Source organism: Eretmochelys imbricata, chromosome 3, assembly GCF_965152235.1.
Source record: "Eretmochelys imbricata isolate rEreImb1 chromosome 3, rEreImb1.hap1, whole genome shotgun sequence".
Classification (NCBI taxonomy): domain Eukaryota; kingdom Metazoa; phylum Chordata; order Testudines; family Cheloniidae; genus Eretmochelys; species Eretmochelys imbricata.
In genome coordinates this window covers 25,367,565-25,384,594 of record NC_135574.1, presented here as the reverse complement: position 1 = coordinate 25,384,594, position 17,030 = coordinate 25,367,565, and the positions used below count along the sequence as shown (strand labels likewise).

Sequence of the window (17,030 nt, the reverse complement as noted above, 5' to 3'; positions counted from 1 at the left end):
CATTGCTAAAGAGCAAGTTGCAAACAATCCCAAATAGAAGAGTAACCATTCAAAGAGGAGAGAACTGCCATAGTACAGAGCTAGACAGATAATGCTCCAAGTCTGGAATCCACACGCAGACTGTTGGCATACAATCAGGAGAGAGAACTATAGGAAGCATTCTACAGATCTGAAGGGATTAATATATCACTGCGTAATAAATAACCCACTATGATAAATAATTCCCCTGATTCCATCACACCAGAGAGCTGGCCAGCATTGTCAGAGCCTGCAACAACAGAAATACACACTCCAAAGATACCTCACCAAAATCATGAAATAAAAAGGGATGACCTCAGATTATAAATACCTTAATTTTTCTGAACTGGAAGTCTTTTGTCTAGTGTTAATGTTTTTTGTTCCACATCCAACCCCCTCCAGGTTGGTTTTATCTTGAAACAATACCTCCTCCCCACCAATACTTCCTACATACTTTGTCCTGGGCTTCGGAGGCTGCAGCATCCCAGAAGGAGCTATCTTGATGGCATGGAAATGATGTTGTGAGACATATTAGTCCTGATGGATTTGCAGGTCAGGATCAGGACCTTACATAGTTAATAGAAGTGGAATGGAAGCCAGTGGAGGCACTGGAGCACCAGACTAATGTATTTGATTTGGTTGAGATGGCAGGATGGGAACATTTTGCACAGGTTCTTCACTGCTTCCTCAATCAGTTTTGTGTACCGTGTACCCAGTTTCGATCTAATGGACATACAGATCAAGTTCGTAGATACTCATCTACGAGAAGAGGTAAAGTTTGTACGCAGGCAGGCAGGAAGTGAAAGAGGTTCTTTCTCCTAATCCCATCATCAATGTTATTTGGTCACCCAAACTAAGAGGAAAGCAAAGAAGAATGTCAAGGCTTTGGCTCACTTTGAGAAATGGGGAAGATGCCTTTGATAGAAAAAGGAATACAACGTTTTGCCTAATTCAAAGTCCTGCCCCCTTCAAATCAGATCATGTAAGATATGTTCGTCAATGGCAGGGATTGAGTCCCTTGTCTTTGTTTACCAGAAGTTGGGAATGGGAGATGGGAGATGGATCACTTGCGGATTACCTGTTCTGTTCATTCCCTCTAAAGCACCCGGCATTGACCACTGTTGGAAGACAGGATACCGGGCTAGATGGATCCAGTAGGGCCGTTCTTATGTACTCACATTGTGTAGACCTGGGTTGAGTTTGAGTCAGTTGTTCTTCAGCCAGGGATAAGTCTTACAGAAGATATCACAGGATGTTCCTCCACTTAACCCACAACAAGATCACAGTGAAAGAAGAGAGAAGCCATCTCAATAAATGCCCCCTCCAGAAATTTGCAAGTTTAACTGGTTGAAGTGATTTATTTGGAAAATATCCTATAGAACATGCAGCGGTAGAAAATGCAAGTGTATCATTGCTGATCAGATGCGGTGTACAAATGCAGAAGAAAATTAGGAAAAGAAGGACTTACACAGTACTTTAATAATGTAACTTTTTGTCCACCATTGATTGTCTTATCTGTTATTCAAGCTCTTGATGGTGCTTTATGGAGTATACGGAACTGTACTCAGAGCAAATTCAATACAAATGCTTTAAAAAAAAAAAAAAAAAAAAGAGCCTTTTCATACCCTAGAGCTTTGAGAGAAATCTTACCCTAGTTCTACAGAAATGAATAAATATTTTAATCACCATTGTTATGTATGTGTCAAAATATCAAATCTAATTTCAATCAAACCTGCCATATTAATCCTGAGGTAATTGGTGATGTGCACTTCAAATGTCAGCACCAAGTAGCTAATGCTTGTATTATCCCCAGTCTGAACATGTATATTATTTATTTGTAGTATTTATGAATAAGGTAAACTATGGAGCACAAATCTGAACTAATACTTGCAAGTATTCCACCTTGACAAATGCTATCTTATAATGCTAAGCAAGCAATTTATTTGGACAAGAAATTCTGTGATAGCACCAGAATTCTGAAATAGTGGTTATTGACACACTGTATGCAATAATATTGCAAGACGTTGTGATTAAGGATGAAATGTTAAGTCTTTATAAAGACTTTATAAAGTCGGTTTAGTATTTTAATATGCAAGGTGGTGACTATATTTGATAGTTCTGTTACACAAAGTAACAATGGTCATTGACTCCTGTGTAATATTACCCTTTCATATTCCATTGACACTTCCAGAGAATAAAATGCATTATTCTACAACATTGCAAATAGGTTAGCGGGGCACTTAGATCATACATATTTTGACTGCTACTATTAAGATTCTAATTCACCTGGAAGTTTCAAATTAGTTAGTTTAAGACCTGGCACTATTTCTGAGTGACAGCAAGGGAAAGATATGAGAGAGGGAGAGAGAGAGAGAGAGAGAGAACACGAACACACATTCCTATTTTTTCTTATGTATATTACATTAATGTAAGGAAGCCCCAAAAGTGATTGGGGCTCCATTGTGCAGTACCAGCAAAGTAAAAGGATAGACCTACTCTGAAGAGTTTACAGCCTAATTTAAATCAAGATGCAGCAGTAAGTATAACTAGCACTAAGAAGGACTGGGAAGGGTGGAGAGATTAAGGAAGCAGCATTAAGAACATGCATTACCATAGGCCAGGTAGATTTTTTTAAAAATAAGATATGAATAACAAATATAAGGAGGGTAGCTTGATGACTGGCACTGACATTACTGATTGACAATTTATAAGGAGGGCATGAAAGTTTTGTTTTACCCTCTTCTTTTTACTTCAGAAATATTAGAAGCAGCATTCTATAGTTTTACAAGACAAAAGCAGTAATTCTTCAGCTCATCTCCACATGGATTAGTGTGGAGTACTGTGTCCAGTTCTGGGCACCACATTTCAGGGAAGATGTGGACAAATTGGAGAAAGTCCAGAGAAAAGCAACAAAAATGATTAAAAGGTCTACAAAACATGACGTAGGAGGGAAGATTGAAAAAATTGGGCTTGCTTAGTCTGGAGAAGAGACAACGTATCAGTTTTCAAGTACATAAAAAGTTGTTACAAGTAGGAGGGAGAAAAACTGTTCTCCTTAACCTCTGGGGATAGGACAAGAAGCAATGGGTTTAAAATTGCAGAAAGGGCAGTTTAGGTTGAACACTAGGAAAAACTTCCTGTCAGGGTGTTTAAGCACTGGAATAAATTACCTAGGGAGGTTGTGGAATCTCCATCATTGGAGATTTTTAAGAGCAGGTTACACAAACACCTGTCAGGGATGGTCTAGATAATACTTAGTCCTGCCATGAGTGCAGGGGACTGGACTAGATGACCTCTCGAGGTGCCTTCCAATTCTATGAATACCTACTGGATGTCTCAAAAGGTGTATACTGTGAACAATCACACTTTAATCTAGGAACCAAGATATTGACTCTTTAGGACTTTCTTCCTCCAAAATGTTAGCCAGCCATTCAAGTTAAACAGTTAAGAACAGCCCCCTCCACCCTACCTCCAAGTTTTAGACAGTTTAACTCTTCCCCCTACCCCACCCTCAATTGTTCAAATTTAAAATTTTCTTGACTCTTTTGCTGTTACTTTACTAACTCTCAGTCTTCTCCACTGGAAGTTCAAGTCCTGTCTAATATCAGCCTAAGCAGACCTCCCCATGCATGCACTTTGAAGACAGGAGAAGTCGAAGAACAAACAAAACAAAAACACTCAGGGCCATTTCTCTCTCCTTGCATATCACCTTTTGCTAATTGCCACATTAGCTTCCTTAAAGGGCAAAATAAAGATCCAAATAAAGATCAAACTGCTCTAATAGCAGACATCCTAGAAACTCCTAGCTAGGTAAGACAAAACTTGAATCTTCTTTAATAAAATAGAATGTAAAATATCAGCTTCACAAGACTGCTCATGCGGGGGGGAATCTTACAGTCTTATTTTTCCAAAGTCATCATAAAAGAAAATCTGCAATGTGAAGAAGGCAGTTAAATAATCCCACAGATGGTCTGGAAATAAAAATCCAGCAACTGATCAAATACAAAGCACCTTGTCACAGCACACGATGAGATTTAGCAATTCAAAGTTAAATTTGTTAAAATGGTAAAGGAAATTTAAAATATGTGGACAGACTTAACTGTGGCAAATCACTATCAGACACTACTGTTAATTTAGCTATGAAAATTGCAGTGATTTTTTATTAAGACAATAAAATTGATACACAGTAGAGCTTATGTTCAAGTTCAGCTTTGTTATACACTACTATTTTAGATCAATTCACTACTATTAGGTCAAATTTGCATAGTAACTAATCATATAAACCCATTTATGATTCTCAGTTTACTCCCTTCATATTACAAGATGCCCATGACCAGAAAGCTCCATTATACAAAGAAAACATATTGTTCAGTGATGTGAGAAAAGTTAAACACATGCACAAAAGTGGACATTGTGCAGTTGTTTTGACAACCCTGCAATGCTACTCAGTGGATTTCCTGTGAAGGAGACATTTAAAACTCACAGACCAGTCTATAGACATTTGCTCATTCAATATGGCTTCATGTGAAAAAGGGATAAAACAAGCTTCGGAATGAGACATTTGTTGATTATATAGTGCCCTCTGCTGTTTTCAAGGGCAACTACAAGGAAGAGACATATTTCAAGTATTTTGTATTATTCCAAACATTCCATACTATTACTGTATTACAACTGTCAAAAAAGCTTGAAGTATGAAAACATACTCTGAAGAGACTAAAAATTATATGGAGTTATATGTTTTTTGCCTAAGTAACTTCCACAGCAATCTTGATCAGTTTAGGGGCGGGGCGGGAATCTTTAATCAATAACTCATCCTGGGTTTTGAAAATCAAATTGCGTTCTTTCCTGTTGATGCATTAAAAATTCTGCAGTTGAAATCTAGGGCCTGTTCCAAAGCCCACTAAAGCAATTAGAAAAAAAACAAAACAGCCAGGCTCGTGAGAAGCAATGGAAATGTATTTAGGGAAAATGGGTCCAGACAACAGCACACATGAATATATTCAAGACAGTAGAGAAAGAGAGTGTAACTTCCCCTTATTATTTGCTCCCCACCCCTTCTATTAGGAATCATTTTTTCATAGTGTAAGGGATATATTCCCTTGAGGCCATCCAAACCTCTATTTGTTTTTGAACATTTAGTTTACAATTTTTTAAAAGTGGGTGCCTAAGCTAGGCAATGAGAGCTTTTCGGTGCTCAGCACTGCAGAAAGATCAGGCCACTTATTTCGGCCCCTAAAAAAGGATTTATGAGTCTAACCATACATCCAGATTTTTTTAAGACTTTAGCTTTAAAATTCAGAAGCCATGATCTAACAATACAAGTCATCTCAGGGTGTACGTTAATAGAATGCACTTCGAGTGGCTTTGATGCACAAGGTCAAAAGCAGAATGCTTCTCCTTCATCCAAAGCATCTCTGCAGACAAGGGGAGCTGTGAAGAGTCACAATTCATTCCTGTCCTGGCTTGTTCCTCCGATAAGTCCACCCTGGTTGTGTCCCTGCATACAGTGTCCTGACATCACACCGGTTGCATTTGCACTATTTTCTTTGGCTTCCTATCATGTTTGTCTTCTCCTCACCATCCTAATCTTTTCGATTATCGCCAATCCCATATCCTGATTTCACACTGTATTCTGCTCCTAACAATTTATCTTAAAATCAGAACATTTTACATCAGCCATCTTTAAAACAAACAAAAAAATCCCACACCTCATCTTTACTACTTCCAGCCTTATGATGTCTGTTTCATTTAAAGCAGCTGCTTCTAAACTATCGCATAATACTGTCAGCATGCTTTGGAAGCAAAATGAATGTTTATAGCAGCCACTATTTTGTCAATGTCTATGCAGCACTTGAAGCTGTGGCCCAACTCCTTAGAACCTTTATGGAGCCATTGGCACTAACCAAGTTTTCTAGGTACACAAGATTTTACTTGTTTATGACTTCACCGTTGCTGTATTTCAACACTGTCTACTGCCCCTTTTCCAAGATGCAACCACTTAAATCTTCTTGGCATTTATTGCAAGTACAAGTCAAGTACACAAATTTTCCAGAGGAGTGAAGAGTATCATGAATTCAAACAAGCATGCCTACCAGTTGTACAATGCACAAACTAAGGAGCTCAACTCTAGGTCATCTAATGTCACACCCTCCAACATTTTTCCATTTTCATCCAGTTTAAAAACCACAATGAAAATCAATGATGATTCCCTGTCCCAATGTCTTACATTGAACTCTGATTTGAAACAGTTGCTTCATTTTCCGCCAATTCTTATAGCAGTGCAAGAGTCTTCATATACAGCTTTTATAACTACAATGATCTTATCTGGAATGCCATAGGATTTTGCTACTTTCGATAATGCTTACCTCCAAACTGAATCAAATGCCTTCATGAAGTAGAGGAGAACAGCAAACAGCCTTAAGTTCCTCCTCTCTCCTCCCATAACTGTCAGAGCATAAATATCTGACCGACGCAACCGTTGCCTGGTCTAAAGCTGCACTGCTCCTCACCTGCTACTTCCTCAAAAACTGGCCTTAATCTATTAATAATTAATTACTTTCATCATGATTTTTGGACACATCCAAAATCTCATACCATAGCTTGCTCAGATACACTGGTATAGGTTATTACTTTGTTGGGCAGTGTAAAGTACTAGAGAACATACTTCTAATAGGGCATCTGCATCTTATCACACAATTCTGTGTTTAGAAAAAAATATATTCAATTCCTCTCTAGATTTCATAGCAAACCAAAGGAGGACTCCATTAGAATTTGAAAGAACTATTTCCATCCCCATCCTGCACTTTTAAAAATTTTACTTTTTTCCAAACCTCTTCTCCACTCATACCATCTTCTCCTTTTACCAGAGTGTTGGACCTGTGTAATGTCATTTGAAAAAGTGACACTTTTAGTATATTCTATCTAGAAATAAAAGAAAATGACAGTATAAGTGAGCTGTAGCTCACGAAATCTTATGCTCAAATCAATTGGTTAGTCTCTAAGGTGCCACAAGTACTCCTTTTCTTTTTAGTATAAAGAACCATATTTAATTCTTCATAAGAAGCTGTAGTGATAGCAGTCACCCACTAAGTGGCATTATTTACTCAACTATAGCAATACAGCAAAAATCATCATCTGAACACAATGCAAATATTTTCCTAAAAATAAATAGACTGAAGAACAGTATTTTGGATAATCAAAGATTTAAGCATTATTCCAATTTAACTAACAGGTTTCAAGCTTATTAGTAACCTGGCACTACCACGTTATTCTTTCAGTCAACACAATTGTAAATACATAGCAGAAATGTCCAGGCACAAAGCAATCATGAAAAAGATGCAAAACAGAAATGTCATATCATGCTGTGATAATTTGGGAATCTGTCTGTATGATTTATAAAATTATGAACTATGTATCTGCATGAGGCTGCAAACTTAATTTTGAATGTGCAGCTTTTCACCCTCTCTATTGCCTCTTCACCTCCACAGTGGACTGAAGCCCCAATACACAGAGATACAGGGCTGACCAATAGCGGATAGTTGACTAAGTACTTAATTGCTGGAAATCTATCCACTCTAGATAGAGTGACTCCTGCCCAGGACAGACATAGCCAGGTGGAGGTCATCTTGGCAACAAAGTCATTTGACAGGGTTTGTCATGTGGGAAAGTTGGTCAAGGGTGTCATCTGAATCGGGGAGGGAGAGGAGGGGGAAGGTTTTAAAAAGAGCAGAAATTGGTCTGCACAAGGGCCATTTTTCTCCAGTCCACAACGGAAGAGCAATCCAGCATGTGGCAGCCATGAACCATGCACTGGCATGGAAGCAGAAGAGCTCTGGACAACCTGCGACAGGCCAAAAACTGTCCTGAAGTAGTGAGGAACGCTGGGACACAAGTGCAGTGTTTATTGTTTTCTATGATCTGCACTCTCCTGTGCATTAAATGATTAAGTAAAAGAGCATAAATGTATTAGAGAGCTACTGTGCAGAGAGAGTCTTTCTATAAGAGAACTGCTTCTCTACCATTGTTTGCCACTGTCAAGGTTCCTCCCCCACTCTGAACTCTAGGGTACAGATGTGGGGACCTGCATGAAAAACCTCCTAAGCTTGTCTTTACCAGCTTAGGTCAAAACTTCCCCAAGGTACAAAATATTCCACCCTTTGTCCTTGGATTGGCCGCTACCACCACCAAACTAATACTGGTTCCTGGGGAAGAGCTGTTTGGACACATCTTTCCCCCCAAAATACTTCCCAAAACCTTGCACCCCACTTCCTGGACAAGGTTTGGTAAAAAGCCTCACCAGTTTGCCTAGGTGACTACAGACCCAGACCCAGACCCTTGGATCTTAAAAACAATGAACAATCCTCCCAACACTTGCACCCCCCCTTTCCTGGGAAATGTTGGATAAAAAGCCTCACCAATTTGCATAGGTGACCACAGACCCAAACCCTTGGATCTGAGAACAATGAAAAAGCATTCACTTTTCTTACAAGACGACTTTTAATAGAAATAGGAGTAAATAGAAGTAAAGAAATCCCCCCTGTAAAATCAGGATGGTAGATACCTTACAGGGTAATTAGATTCAAAACAGAGAACCCCTTTAGGCAAAACCTTAAGTTCCAAAAAAGATAGACAGAAATAGTTATTCTATTCAGCACAGTTCTGTTCTCAGCCATTTAAAGAAATCATAATCTAACACGTACCTAGCTAGATTACTTACTAAAAGTTCTAAGACTCCATTCCTGGTCTATCCCTGCCAAAGACAGAATATAGACAGATCCACAGACCCTTTGTTTCTCTCCCTCCTCCCAGCTTTTGAAAGTATCTTGTCTCCTCATTGGTCATTTTGGTCAGGTGCCAGCGAGGTTACCTTTAGCTTCTTAACCCTTTACGGGTGAGAGGAGCTTTCCCCTGGCCAGGAGGGATTTCAAAGGGGTTTACCCTTCCCTTTATATTTATGACAGCCCCTGAGAGAGTTAAACTATAAAATGAGATGCTTCACACCTTTTGGGTGGAATCTGGAACAGCAGGTGTTTAAGCAGAGAGGAATCTGCTCCCTGCTGGACCAAGAGGGAGTAGGCAGCTGGAAGGCAGGCTCCAGCTCTCTCAAGGGGGTATCATATAGAAGATCTGTATTCTGAGAGCGTGCCTAGAAACCCAGGGACTGGCTAGACTCTGGTTCAGGTTTACGGTTTTAAAAACACCCAGGAATTTCTTGAAACAGCTCTTGAATTAATTGATGTGAAGAATTGGTTGCAGATTCGCCCATGTGCACTAAATGTTTGTGGTAGGTGGATGTGTAAAATAGGCTGTTGGCCTGGTGTGAACTCTGCTGTGCCTACACAAATCATGAAAAATCTATTTTTAAAAACAGCATGTGGCAGCCCCTCCGCCATGTACATTGACCAAACCAGACAGTCGCTACACAAAAGAATAAATGGACACAAATCTGACATCAGGAATCATAACACATTCAAAAACCAGTAGGAGAACACATCAATCTCTCTGGTCACTCAACACACTTAAAAGTGGCAATTCTTCAACAACAAAAACTTCAGAAACAGAGTTCAACGTGAAGCTGCAGAACTGGAATTAATTTGCAAACTGGATACCATCTGATTAGGCCTGAATAGAGACTGGGAGTGGTTGGGTCATTACAAATCCTAAACTTAAGTTTCCCCAATACTAATTTCTCCCTACTGTTACTCACACCTTCTTGTCAACTGTCTGTAATGGATGACTCTTACCACTTCAAAAGTTATTTTTCCTCCCTTGGTATCCCGCGGTTAATTGATTTAACTCGTTAGACTGACCTCACACTTGGTAAAGCAACCCCCCATCCTTTCATGTATTTTCACTCCATGCATCCGATGAAGTGGGTTCTAGCCCACCAAAGCTTATGCCCTAAAAAATTTGTTAGTCTCTAAGGTGCCACAAGGACTCCTCGTTGTTTTTGCTGATTCAGACTAACATGGCTACCACTCTGAAATTAGTACAATGGAAGCAGAGTGCTCAACCAAGGACTGTATAATATTTTCATACATTGATACTTCAAATTTAGAAACCTAGATGCATATCAAGGCATCTGTAAGTAAGTGCTGAAAACTCACAACTCTAGCTAATTCAAGTTGTGGGTGCTCAACACCTCTAAAAATCATGCCAGCTATTTAGATGCCTAATTTTAGGCAGCAATATTTGAAGATTTTGCCCTTAGTATTTCCAAAAGTTATTATACTACACTTAGAGTGAAGTATTTTCAGACTGACTAAGATGCACTCACAGTGTTTACAGGCAAAGAACTAGTTCATTAGAATTAGCTTAGCCTCTGAACGGGCCTCATTTGCCTCGTGTAGTCATTTACCGCTGCGAAGAGTGAGTGCAAGTAGGCATGAAACACTACTATTTGGTTTTGGTAGCACTTTATGTCCATTTTGCACAACTGTAAATGACTACATTAGGCACAAACAGAAGGCAGTGGAGAATTTGCATCAGTATGTACAAGAGCAGAGTGCAGTCTTGGATCTGACTTGTGGCCTAGATAACGACTACCTTATTTAGGCCCCAATTTTGGAAATACATAAGCATGTGCATAGCTAAATTTGCATGCTTCAACGCTTGCAGGAGTGAGGCCATTCTGTTTTTAAAAATGGATTTTTCCTGATTTGTGTAGGCACAGCAGAGTTCACACCAGGCCAATAAAAATGAGTTCTATTAAAAAAAATTCACACTGTACTCACTCCCTAAGGCCTCTCAGTTTGCTTCTGGTGACAGTTCAAAGCCCTGGTTTTGGGGCATGAAAACTCAATGGGACTTGTGCCCCTAAGTCACGAAGGTGCCTTTGAAAATCCTACCCATAATATTTTAAGCTATCAATAGGCTGGGCACAAGCTGCATCAGAGAACACCTCTCCATTCATGCCCACTGAGACAGCTCCAGTCTTGAGAGTATAGCCAGGGTGATACTCTCAAAGGACTCAAAGGTATTCTCCAATCCGGGCACTTGACTGTGAAACAACCTAGCAGAGAAGATAAAATTGAGCATAAGTCTATGCCTCCCCATTTTCTAAAAATCCTACACCTTTTTGCAAAATCCTTCCTCCAAAGGAACACATAAGGCATTACAATTACATTACTCTCCTTAAGACTCGCTTATGTCACAATGCTGACAGAACATTTGACAATGACTAGACAGTGGGTGTGATTAGAAAGCTGCTTATTTATTATGTATTTGTATTGAAATAGCACCCAAGAATTCCAGTCATGGACCAGGGTCCAACATGCTAGGCACTGTACAAACAGAACAAGAAGAATAGTCCCTGCCCCAGAAATCTTACAATGCAATGATTATACTAATCTTGATCTCACTATTGTAAACAGTGCACAAGGTATCTAAACATTCTTTTTTGTCCGATACTTTAACTGTAAGCTCTTTGAGAAAGGGACTAGTTTTTCACTTTATCTGGGCTCAGATAGTAAAAAAAATGCATTTGTAGTTCTCTCACCAGTTCTTTAAGAATCTCAGTTTTCCAGAAATACATATTAAAAGGTAAGAATTGAAACTTTCAAACAAAATACTTCATTAAGAAAAACTGAAAAAACAAAAACAAAAACAAAAAAAACAAGCAATGTCAAAGTGTTGTCAGTTCCACACAGTGTTTGGTAACAATAGCTCTGGAAGTTTTCATTTGCCAATTAAAAAAAAAAAACACCACACACACACACGGTTCTTTTTAAACCCTGCCAAGTAGAAACTGCTTTTCAAATTTATTTTTTGCAATTTTTCTTCATTTTTCAAATAGCTCTACTGGAACCCACTTTTGGTAGCAAATGGAGTGGAGTGAAGTGGCAAAAGTCTTCAAAGTTTCATGAGCACACCTCTGAGTAAGAAAAGTATCCAACAAACTATGAAAGTTCAGATAAACAATCAGCAACTCATTTAGAACTTAAAACAAGTTCCTGCAAATGTAGACAACATATACACACACACTTATGTGTCATCTGGTAAGAAGTTACTGAAGTGTTAGATATATAATTTATTGGAAACAAATGAACAAATAATCAGGGCTTGCAGAATTTTCACAAACACCAGTATCTCAAGTGAAAAAAAATAATTATATCAAAAGAGCCTTTATAAGCCACAACCCTGACACTTAACAGAACAAAGACAGTAGTGTTTTGTATTTGACCAGAATGCTGTTTAACTTTATTCAATAAACTTTAAAAAATGGTTATTAACTATATCTTATGCTTTTGTTATTCCTCATTACCCCTTACTACCTTTACTCCACATTTTATTATAGATCAGACTCTCTGTGTTAGACCCTCTTCATTTTTGTTCTTCCTTCACCCACCTATATCCTTTCCTCTTTCAACAGTACTTTCACCTTAGTCCTCTTCCTTGTCCTCCTTGCCTCACTCCCCCCCACCCAAAATATCTCTGTCCTGTGCCTTAATTAATCCCCCCTCTTCTCTTTTTCTCCATCCTACACAGATGCACACACCCCTCCACCTACAGCCATTCACTCACTGGCTCACTCAACTTCCTCTCCCCCATTCAGCTGAGAGCAATAGCTTCTGGCTATGCAGCCCCTCAGCTCCTGCCTGTGAAAGTGGCAGCAGCACATGAGCTGCACTGCTGCCCAGCCCCCATTCCCTCTCTCAAAGAAGCATGAGCCCTAGAATTTAATTGAGAGCAATATCCTCTCTATACCCTTTCTATACTTTTATGTCTTTTTATACTTAAAAAACAAATCCTGTGGAAAGCTGCCAGTAATAATTTTCTGTTAAATCCCATAGGATTCTTTCATGAAGGACCCCCGTAATGTGGGCCAAGAAAGAAAAATAAGTGAGACCCAAATGCCAAAGCATCTATGTTGATTACTGACTGCACCTCAGTATGTATTTACTTATGGACTTGATGGCGTCATATTACATGGTAGAGAATACTTCCCTCTACGGCAGGACTCAGTGAGTGAAATTCTATTGCTTATATTATAAAGAAGGTCAGACTAGATGATCATTTTAGTCCCTTCTGGCCTTAAAAAAGTGAATCCTTAAATTTGCTGGTGGTTCTATTCTGTTCCTTTTACATCACATCTATAATATTAGCATTGAGTTCCCTGCGTTTATCTGAGTGTGGCTGAACCAAATCTGTTTTGTTGATATCCCCAATGACGCAGACTTCTGATGTGATGAACTGATTTGTTTCTGCTCATAACACTGATTCTTCTTTGATGTTTCTTTTGGGAGTCACTTGCTCATAGCATACTATGCTGGATAATGCAAAACAGCTGTCCTGTTGACAGAGTAGAGAAGAGCTATCCTAAAGACTCATTTCCACACAGCTGCAGGCTCTTTTTCTTTCTGCTAGGAACCACTAGCCCAAACTGACTTCCTCTAATGAGCCTTGTCCCACAAAAATAAACACTATGCAAAGAAAACAAAAAATTGTCCCTCCCTTTAGGATTTGACAAGAAGTCACTATCTGAGGGACAGTCCGCTTCAAACACCAACATCTGCCAAAGTTTTCAAACAAGCTAAGAATAAGAACTGGTGAAGAGCAGCTTGTCTAAGTCAGAGCTGATGAGAACAGTTGGGCGACATGCTGCCCTAGAGATCCAGAACATTTCCTATCAAGAACTTGTACATCATTAATAGTGCTAACAGGAGCATTATATTTTCCTCTTCAGTTTTTGTTCCCCTCAAGGGTGAACAGCAGTAGCCAAATAGCAAGGCTTTCCCCCACAGAGAAGTGTGATGGGAGAAGTCATAGTCAAGGAGAGAGTACCATGGAGTCTGTAGGGTCTTTCAGACCAGGCTCCCTTCTCATTCATGATGCCTCGAAAGTCTTTTCTTGGAGGGAGACCAAAAGATTATCTATAAGGCAACTTAGAGCATCACAAGCCGGGGTATAAATCTACAGTGCTCTAACATGCTGGGAACTAAAAGTTCCCTAGTAGACTTTGACGTTTCCAGCTGTTTCAAAGTTGTCCATGCAGAGCTGTTGCTGTTGTCTCTCTCGTGGGGACGCTGTACCAATCATTTAAGAAGTGCAGGCACTCCAATAAAGCCAAACACATTTAACAAAAATACACACTCTACAAGTTTACAATATGCTACATTTCAGAATATATATTTACTTTCATTTAAACACTGCAAAGGGGGAGGCATATAAATCACTCACACACTTAGCAATTTCTTACCTAGTAAGGTAGTAGTTCCAGTTCAGGTTCAATAATCTAGAATAATGGACTTAGAAACTCTGCATCCGTCTGTCACATAAAACGCACAGGAATCACACCCAGAATCACTATGCTTTTCCTTTCCTTCAACTTTGCAGATGACACTTCCCTACCTTAAAAAGAAAAACTGGGTTATCAAAGAAAGCCTTTACTCATTCTTTAAAAAGTGAAATTTGGAACATTGTTAAAACAGACTTAGAACAACCATTTTAAACCTGTGGCGGAGCTGAATTTTTTAAATTATTTAATCTGAATTTTTATTCATGCAAATATTTAACTATTGTTGAACTGTCTCAACACATTAGTTGGGAATAAATTGGTGAATTGCTGCCAAGATTGGTGCAGGTTGTTTTCATGCAGCTGAGGCATGTGCATTATGTTAAGAATTCAACTAAATTATGGGAATGCGTGAGACACATGCCTTGTAAAATTTAGCTGCTCGTCATAATACCTATCCTAATTTAAAACAAGTATTTATGTAAACGAACTGCTTTTGCCAAAATCCTTTGCATAGTGCAAGATTTCTGAGATTGGCTCTCATACTTTCAGAAGATTACCAAAGCTTTAAAAATAATAAATAATAAAAAAATCACAAGTCACTATTAGGGAAAAACAAAGTAACCACACACCAGGGTTATTTCTAGCGTATCAATCTCTCTTTTTTATGGCTAAAAATCCACCATTCATTCCATACTCAAGAACAGCCGCATAGTTGTTTTTGTTTGTTTGTTTGTTTGTTTACGAAGTTACTTTTGAAGGCTCATGCTTTTCCTAGTACAGACACAAAATCAACTTAAAAAAGTTACTAGCCACTAAACAAAAGGTTTGAATTCAAATGCCAGTTCACCCATAACCACAATATTTCTAATATGGTCGTAGAAAAGAGAAGTCTCTTCTCTAAGTATCCAGGTTTACTATTCCCTCTGCTGTGCAAGTTTAGAGGAAGAGGTAATCAGGCAAATAAGCTACTGGGAGAAAACTTGACTCTTGAAATCCCAGAGCTGCACTTCTATAGCTGTCATTACAGTAGAATCTAAAGTAACTGTTTCCAATCTAATCACAGGTTTTCACTCTCTGAAATTTTTCATGCTTGATCTCTGCCTGAAGGTGAATTTTGTTCTCAAAACTCTGAAGGGAAAACAGATCCATATGGAGGAAAGGAAGAAACCATTATTGATAAAAGCCACCCATCCCCCATCATGCAAAACAGAATTGGTTAGGCTCTTTCTGCCTTGGTAGTTTTTCCTTCAGTGGCTTATCTGCCCTTTTAGAATCTCTTCTGAAGGGAAGCTGATGTAGAGCAGGGAAAAACCCTTTCTGGGAGCAGTGAGTCTGGGGGCCACACATGAGTGGGGCTTCATAAGGCAGTGGCGCCAATTCCTGCACCACTGCTAGAGTGTTATGGTTCTGCCTGCACGTCTGCACACCCGAACAAAACTCCATGATAGAAAGAGAGAGAGAGAATCTGTCTTCTTTCGCCTAACCAGAGTCCAAGAATTTACTGCATGAGAGAAAACAATCAGTCTTTCTAATTAGTCATTCTATGCCGGCCTCAAAAAAGGTCTTGGAATATCATAGCTAGTAAGAATTTTGAAGGCATCAGTAGGTTACAGCACTCAATAGCAGATTTTTCAGAGATGCTGAGAATTAACAGCGGAAACCATTTTCTAGAAAACTGAGATACATTAAAAAGCAACACTTTTGTGGCGTGAGCTAAACCCTACCTCCGTAGAGATGTTCCATAGCCTTGTAGACATCTAGGCAGAGACTGCAATTTGTCAGTTTTAGAGACCACGTTAAAATAATTGTTACCAATAAAATAAGTAAGTCTGAAAACGCATCCTTTTATCATTAACGAAATGTAAGAGAATTTGACCAAATGCCTACAAGACATTAGAGCAAGTCTTCTTGGTAACAAACTCTGTTGCACAATAATTCATCATAAAGGAACCTACATCTCAAGTAAAGAGTCATTTATCTCAGAACATGAAAGTTGACTATTAATAATGCATTTTTAAAGTGCTAAATAAAAAATTTCAGAGCTTTGCCATGTTACACCACAGTTAAAGCTGACCAGAGTCTTGTCAGTTTCCATTGCAGCTATTGAGAACCCATGAAGGCAGAAGTGAAACTGACAAAACACTGGGCAATTTTATTCTGCTTGTCATTGCAGCTTCTCATAGTATAATCAAACAACAGCATTGATTGAAGCTATTCACTGGTGAGGACAACAGAAAAAGTGGAGTTATGGGATGGATACAGTATTGGACACTCCCCTCTTGCAGCAGAAGGCTAAGAACATCCCAAGGAAGAAGCAGAATAACTACCACCATATTTGCTCTCATCAGCCAGGCCAGGACGGGAACAAGAAGAATGTCCTTTCCCCCTTCCAGTAGCCAGAGGATGGCTGGGGGTTTCAGGTTTATCAGAAACTTAAAAACCAAAACATGTGAAAATGGAGACATTTCTTCCCCACCCCCACACACACAAGCAAATTCCAGGGACAGAACCTGGTAGTAATCCAGGACCACTTCCTTTACCCAACAGTGGACAAGGAAGGGAACATTGGATTCTCAAATGGGTATTACCACTGGGCAGTGAAGCACCTCCTTTTAAAAACATAGTCCTCCAGTTATTAGGCATCTGGGATCTTTTTCAAGCTCTTTGTAGGAGGACATGTGAAAAAGAGAGGACGAACTGAAAGCTATGCAAATAAAAATACAGCACAATTATATCCGGTTGTCATGGGGAAAAGGTCAAAATTTTAGTTTAGAAA

At 39.1% G+C, this 17,030-nt stretch overlaps 1 protein-coding gene across 5 annotated transcripts in view; it reads right to left on the bottom strand.

The window, feature by feature from the left end:
- Positions 1-17,030, bottom strand: part of CYRIA (CYFIP related Rac1 interactor A) — a 74,667-nt gene that overhangs the window by 35,015 nt on the left and 22,622 nt on the right. For all 5 annotated transcript variants that reach the window (XM_077812502.1, XM_077812501.1, XM_077812505.1 and 2 more), the window contains exon 2: positions 14,216-14,367. The gene's annotated coding sequence lies outside the window, so the exon portion shown is untranslated. The remainder of the gene's footprint in view (positions 1-14,215; positions 14,368-17,030) is intronic.